This window comes from Oxyura jamaicensis, chromosome Z (assembly GCF_011077185.1).
Source record: "Oxyura jamaicensis isolate SHBP4307 breed ruddy duck chromosome Z, BPBGC_Ojam_1.0, whole genome shotgun sequence".
NCBI lineage: Eukaryota > Metazoa > Chordata > Aves > Anseriformes > Anatidae > Oxyura > Oxyura jamaicensis.
The window spans coordinates 78,201,136-78,208,977 of NC_048926.1; positions in this window are offsets into that span (position 1 = coordinate 78,201,136).

Below are 7,842 nucleotides of genomic sequence, written 5' to 3' on the forward strand. Positions count from 1 at the left end.
TGATGATTAAAGTTAAAATCTCTTCTACTTTTCGCCAATATTTTTCTGTAATTGTAGCTGATATTCACTGTAGTTCTAGTCTACCAAAAAACAACAAGAAAAATCAGTCCCCAAAACCAAACCACCAAGGTTTTCTAGCCAAGCAGTGTCCCATTACATCATTGCTTCAGATGCATTCATTCTCTACAATATTGTTGGCTGTTTCAGGTTAACTACCAAAATCATTTGCCTGAGAAGCGAGATTTAATTGTCTTACAACTACCTCTGTGAAGTACAATAGGGATTACAAGCACTCAATGATTATACTATTGGGCAGAATAAGGGACTCTTATTCTAGCATTTCTCATTCATTTTGTCATTACACTCTCTTTGAAAGAGACCAAATGGGTCCCAGCAGGTGAAAGCAAAGAAACCTGAAAGGCTCCCTTTGATGAATGACAATACCACAACCACCCTCCCCCCATTTTTGGAGATTATAAAACCTTATTAAATCATGCTCCGTTAGATAATGATTGAGAGGGAGCTAAACTAAAACCAACAATAGCAGCGTGGATCAGAGAACAGTGCTTTCATCAATGGGCACTGAACACAGCTAAGCTTTCCAGTCCTTTTGGTGGTGTTTCTTTTTTTTTTAAAAAAAAAATAAAATAAAAAGAAGAGAAGAAGAAAAAGAACTATTTACTTTTGTTTAAACCATTATACAAGAAAGTCATACAATTACACCAGCTTTGTCAATCACAGATGGGCAGTAGCTGTCCCTGTAGTACTACTGATTCATCTTCCAGATTGTAGCAAGAAATCGCAAAATCATTAAGAATAAGACTCTAGACTTTTATTATTATTATTATATGTTTATTTATATTTATTTAAATTTATTTATATTTATTTTTATATATATGTAAATGCTCTGAGGAATTATCAAAACTGCCTCTGACTTCAGGATGCTCTTAACTATAACAAAGCTCATTTTGAACAAACTGCACTAAAGGAACAAATGAAACCATTTGTTAAAGACTGCTTTGAAAAAAAAATCTTTAATTTTTTATTGTATTTTAAGTTACTTATTTTAAGCTATTTATCGTAGTCATCTTGGTATGAGCGGAATCTGTCTGCTTTGAGGAGATCTCCTTAAGAGGACTGCTTATTAAATTAATTGACTGTCAGAGTTTTGTTTATTTTTAAAGCACAGTGCACTTTCGATCAATAATCAAACATGAACAAAATGCACATTTAATCCTATGACTATCTTTCTTGTGATAACAGATATTCTTAGGCCATCCACTGAAGAATTTGTTTGCTTTAAATATTTTGCTTTAATTTAATTTCCTTTATATTACCAGGGGTTTACAGGTGCTTCTTGTCCTAGGCAGAATCTTAGGTTGGACATTGTTTAAAGGAATAAAAATAGATTAACGATGACAACAATGCATTTTTTAAAAAGCATCATTTTTTTCTATGATAAAAGCTGGTTTGCAAATTCAATAAACTGTGTGCAAATTTTGCTTTTGAATTAGTTTGTCTGAAGAATCAAATCATTGTTCAGATCCTAATAATCTAAATACTAATGTTATTATTCATCACTATCAAAAAAATGCATTTTTTTTCTGTTTATTATTAATAATCTTATTTGAGTGAATTGCACTACACTGTATGAAATGCCTCTTTAGTACCAAACATCTATTTCTGCAATAGACAAAACTGTCATAGAAATTCTGAACACACTATTTGGGAACTAAAACTTGTTTTGATTGTTGTACTGTGAAATGAGAGGATTAAAAATAATCTATTCTTACTCTGAAAACAGCTTTTATTGCTTAAAATTTGGTATATTTCATTACTTCTTTGCAGGCATCTGTAGAAGATCCTGGGGGTAAAGGAAGTGTAGAATATGGAAAAAAAAAAAAAAAAAAAACTATGCCTTTGAAAAGAATGTAAAGAAATGAATTAATTATATTATAATCACATGTTTATGTTTATATTCATTTTTGATTGATTTATACTACCCTTATCCTAATAGCTTCCTTGATGCTATTGAATATTTTCCATTTGTTTGACTTCTCTTTTTCAAGCCCATCAATATTTTTCTGTGATTTCATACTGTAACTTGCATTCATCTAAAACATTAATGAACATTTATTACAATCCTATCCTATTTAGCTAACTGTATATTCTTTTGTCTAAATTGAAGCCAAAGTACTAAATTTTACAGATGATTTTTTTTGCTTTGCTTTCAGTCTTTTGGTTTGTTTTTTATTTTTACTCAATATGTTAATAACAAATTTGATAATAATACAATTCATATTACACAGGCTTGGAATTTAAACCACAGAGTTTCACGTCAGATTGTGAACATTACAGTTAAACTTTAGAATACAATATCTTGACTGTTTTTTATAAATACAACTTGCCAGTTACAGACCTTTAAGTTTTCACATGCTGCTCTGGATGAATAATTAACTGGCTGAAATCTATGATTAATTGTATTTTCATTTGATCTGACTTCAGGCAGAAATGTTACATGCTAGTTTTATACTACTGATTACCCATTTCTGGTTAGATTGATGTTTCCAGGAGGAAAGTTTAACATAATTCCTTTGGTTTTAACAGCATCTGGTAATTCAACCATCAGCAACTGCTTTGCAAATTCTTTCTCCCTTAAAGAGCTCTATGAAAATGTAATCTGATGGTTTAGGTTGTTAAAAGTTTATTTTCCTCTCTTATCTTCTCTATTATCTAGGTACAGAGCTGTAGTATTTTTTAAAATTCTGTTTCAGAAAACAATATCTAGCTGCTGCAGGAACAAAACTGCCAATTACTTGATGGTAAAGCACAAACTATTATATTTCCATCTATCTTCTGCCAGCTACTGGCAATCTTCTTTGCCATGGGATGTACTTTTAATCATATGTTTGTTCTTCCTCTTTTGTTCCACTTTACTGGTGTCCTAAATACATTTTAGAATAAAAATCAATAAAAATTGAAATAGTTTAGCTCCAAGGAATATGTTACAATTGAAAGTTTCCAACCTGAATCATTATATATTATTATCATTATTACTATTTTAACCTTAAATTTTAAATAATTTTCAATACACGTAATGTAGCAGCAATACAATCAAACCAGTAGTTTGACAACAAGCATTCCATTTAGAATTTCATTAATGTTTAAATTTCAGTTCACTCAGGTTACCTGGGACTAGAGGAGACTGATGTACATACAATTGCACAAAACCACGAACTGTCATACCCTGTTACTTTACGACTGCATCCATTTTTATTTAATAGTAGAGCTTATCAATTAAGTTGTGTTGCTACTTTGTCTAATATGAAATAAGATAAAATACACAGGGCTTCAGGTATCTAATCCCTTTAAATACGCATTTGAAGTTACTGTAAAATTCAGGATATCAGAATAAGAATCATGTCTACAGATATTATACATATTCACTAAATTTTTGCAAGAGCATTTACAGAAATAGTGAATTTTTAAAGCTGTCTGCCATTACTTTATTACACATTTTCTTGCTAGAAAGAATTGTTTTCATGATTGTTGCCATTTTTAGGTATATCTACAGAAGTACATAAACGCAGACTGACATATATACACAATATACATGTATTCTTTACTGAATGAAGTTTAATTGAAAAACTTTAATCCGAGGTGATCTGCTGAAGGGAAGAGCTTTTAGGGTAATTCTCACCATTAACTTTTGGGGTTTTGTATTTTTTAATCCCTCTATATAATCCACAGAGTAAAACAGGTATTTCTATAGAGTTGGGATCTCAGGATGTGCTCTTGGAGAGGAGTGAAGATCCCACGGTACTGATACAGGTTCAAAAGATAGGCTTCTTTAATGTTCCTGTTATAAATGCATGCTAGGGTTATGTTAAGGTAAAAGGCGTGAAATATTAAGTTAACAACATCAAATTTAGCTTTGATACATTAAAAGAATAGAACATATATGATGAATATAAGCTTTTTTAGATATAAGAATACTTTTGCTTAGACTTTCTGTCAGTGCAGCTGAAAGAGCCTCTATTCAGTTACAGTGGGAAGTTGTAACTTCGCTTTCCAACTCCTGTGTTTAAATTCTACCATCCTATTAACATAATTTGGGCATTTAACTCCTCTATTAAAGAAATTATATGAAGCTGATTACTCTTCTATAAACACACATTCAAATATGCCTGTTCAATTTTCACCTCTAGCATCGCATTAATATTTTTCATATTCCTGGTATTTTTATTCTCCCTCTAAATTTATTTGAGTCCCTTTTCCATGAATATTGGTGGCGATGAAGCCATTTATCAGCTACTCTTGTTTGCTGAATAGATAGCTGTTCCAGTCAAGGAACTCAATTTTCATACATTACAATTACTTACGATTGTTACTAATGTATGATAATGTAAGGAAAGTGTAGACTTGTTCGATATCTTGGGAGGAGTCATTTTATATCATTAAGTGACAATATCATCACTTTGTACAAATTCCATAAGCTATTGCTGGCTGATTACTTGAATGTAAAACAAAATATATCCAAATAAACACTATATTGCTTCTAACAATATATATATATGTATTCATGCTTGCTCGTACAAGTCATCTACATCTATGTTTCCATGCTTATTCTATCACCATTTTACATAGAAATTACGGCAAAACCTTCTCTTTCTCCAGTGTGAAGACAGCCGATGAAACATTGACTGTTTTTAAATTCACTCTGACCCCTGCCTATAAAATTGCAAAGTGTAAAACAGATTTAGACAGGACAAATAAACTAAATACAAGAAGTCGGAGGCACAATAGTGAATTTAACATATGAGTTTACAGAGGTAGTTCTTAGCTGAATGTAAACTTTTAGAAATTATTTAAAATGGGGCAATGTGAAGTTGTGCTTTGGTTTGAAATTGCATTAAACAGGAGAGCTAGATTTGCAGGGTGTGGTATTGCAAGGCGGTGACATCTGTTCCTGTTGAGATCCAGAGATGTTAGGGACTTGTCTTGAAGGTTTTTAGTTTCAGCTCAACACAGAATCACAGAATGGTTTGGGTTGGAAGGGGCCTTAAAGCCCACCTCGTGCCACCCCCTGCCATGGGCAGGGACACCTCCCACCAGCCCAGGCTGCCCCCAGCCCCATCCAGCCTGGCCTTGGGCACTGCCAGGGAGGGGGCAGCCACAGCCAAAGCTGGTATCTAGAAAAGGAAAGAGCAGGAGCCAGGAGCTACCTTTTGTTTAGGCTTACTAAAACAAGCTGAGGATGGACAAAAGAGCAGAAGGATCCTAATCCTTCAGGGAAGTGGAATGAAGTTGTTGGGTAACAGCACATGCTGGCAGAATCAGCTGTAAAAGTTGTGAATGCCTTGTTTGCTGGGATTCCTGCTCATTTGATCACTAATTTTGAATTAATATTTTGACATATGTAAACTGCATTAAAGAAAGGTCTGTTCAAAACTGAAGATATCAGCACACATATATTTTTAAAAATAGCCCACTGATGTATACAAAAACACATCATCCTCCCATTGAGAGAGAAAAAAAGAAATCCTATTTTTCCACACAACCTATCCAGAGCATCTAGAAGAAGAAGGAACCTTTCTGAGTCCAGATGGTACACCAGGAGTTTGCTCACAGGGAAGGAAGGGTTTAGCACACCTTACACATGGACAGAGGTTTCTCCACCTGTCACAAGTGCAGTGACTAGAGGGGTGGCACCTTGTTACTATTTACTATTTCCAGGCTCTGGCTGACAGTGACACCAATTCAGAAGGTGCAGAAAGGTCCCTTCTTGAAGTAAGCAGTATCACAGGCTGTTTTTAAAGGAGTCCCACTGCAGATGCAGTACCTGGTTGGGGTGCATACTGCTGCATTCTGGTTCTTGGTGAGCCCTGTGCATGCTCAACTCCCACATTTCTGGATTGTACTTTTAAATATGTATATATATATATATCACTTAACTGGTAGAAGAAAAAAAAAATCTTTTCATCTATTTTTCCGCTCCTTTAGCTTGTCTATCTCTAAACACACTTACACAGTAAACTTCAGAAGGCGCACACTAGGTTTTGGGACAAGTCCTATCTGCATTCTCTTAAAAAAAAGGGGGGGGGAGGGGAGAGGTGCTATTGCTAAAATATCACCTGAAAATTAAAACTGTCATAACACCTCAGTAATTTAAAATTATTAAGTTTAAAATCACAAATGAGTGCCAAGAGGCAAAGCATATCATGAGGAAAAAAAGGAACAGTAGTATGCAGATGCTATTACAAAATTAATACTCAGTTGTAAAAAGGGAGTTAGCTGGTGGTTATGCATTGAAGGACATCTTGGAGAAAGAAAAGCTTGCCAGGGTAAGCTTGGCTCCTTCCCAGAGTAATTCACACCCAGTTCATTTCTGAGATCACTTCGAGGAGCCCAACAGAAAGCTAACAGCAGTGTAACATCCCATGCAAAATGTCAGTAAGTAGCCAACTTATAATTTCAAACAACAAAAGTGATTTATTTTTTTTTAGGGGAAAATTTATTTTATTTTATTTTATTTTATTTTATTTTATTTTATTTTATTTTCGTCTATTTGTTCTTTGCTAAATTCAGTCCTTCATTTACCTGAGGCTGTGAAAAGTGATTTCTTGGCTAATTAGTGGTTTCTTTTTTTTTTTTTTTTTTTTTTTCCTTTTCTCCATTTATTTTCTTCCACACACATCCATTTCTATTTCTCCTGCCAATCTTGCCTTTACAATTTTCTTAGCACCAGTGCTAAAAGTGGTTCCAGCTGGTGGCAGCTTCACGACGTCAGTGTGCTTTGAATCAGAGACAATTGTCTCAATGTGCTAATTCACTGGTGTAATTTCATACCAGACCCCTTCTGACTTCTTAAGAGAAAAACTCCCTTCCCAGCGAGGCCAATGTTAAGAAGTCGCTGGTAACACTCTTCATATTTTCAGGCTGTACTTCAGAACAGGGCAGAGAAGAGACATTCCCCCAACAACAACAACAAAAATAATGAAAACTGTAATGTGCAAACTGTATTTCATGTGCCATACATGGTGCAAACAAAAAAGAGATGCAAAAGGAAAAAGGAGCAGCACTAAAATGCCACAATTTGACTCATTTTATTTTATTTTATTTTATTTTATTTTATTTTATTTATTTCATTTCATTTTATTTATTGTAGAATCTGGGGTTTGGTGCACAGCTGAGGAGAGTTTCTGTCTTTGCTTCTCCTAAGTGACTTCTGTGTGCACCCTGAGAACACAGGGGACAGCAACAGGGTGAGGATCACAGAAAGCGTTCTAAATAAAAGCATTTTAAAACAGGCTTTCAAGACATTTCAGGATAACCTGGATAATAAGTTTCCTCTTAAAAACTGATGATGCATATTGAAAGATTTGATTAGCAGCAGCAATATATTCTTATATCACTGTAAACATAGAATGAAATTCAAAATCCTGGATAAACCCTGAGCTACTGAAAACTGAAATGCAATTCTTAGGGTGGATGAACAAGGAGTAAACAAGGAACTGGCTTAAATCAAATCTAAAATATAGCAATTTCAGTCTTTCACTTTTAAACATACATTTAATGTTTATTTTCCTGTTCTGATCTTTTTTTCCAGTATGGTTCCATCTGCTCAACCTCCAGGTTTCTCCATTTACAGAAAATCTTCCAGCAGGGCATTGGGTTACATGGCTAATATCTGTTGTGTATAGTTTGCTTTCTCTTAAATTTATCCCACATTGAAGAAATGGTAGGAGAGATATAATCAGAAAGAAAACCTGTTCTTGCAATATACACAATATGGTCAGAATCTAAAAGTGCTGCAGTAGGTTCTGGCAATATATATATATA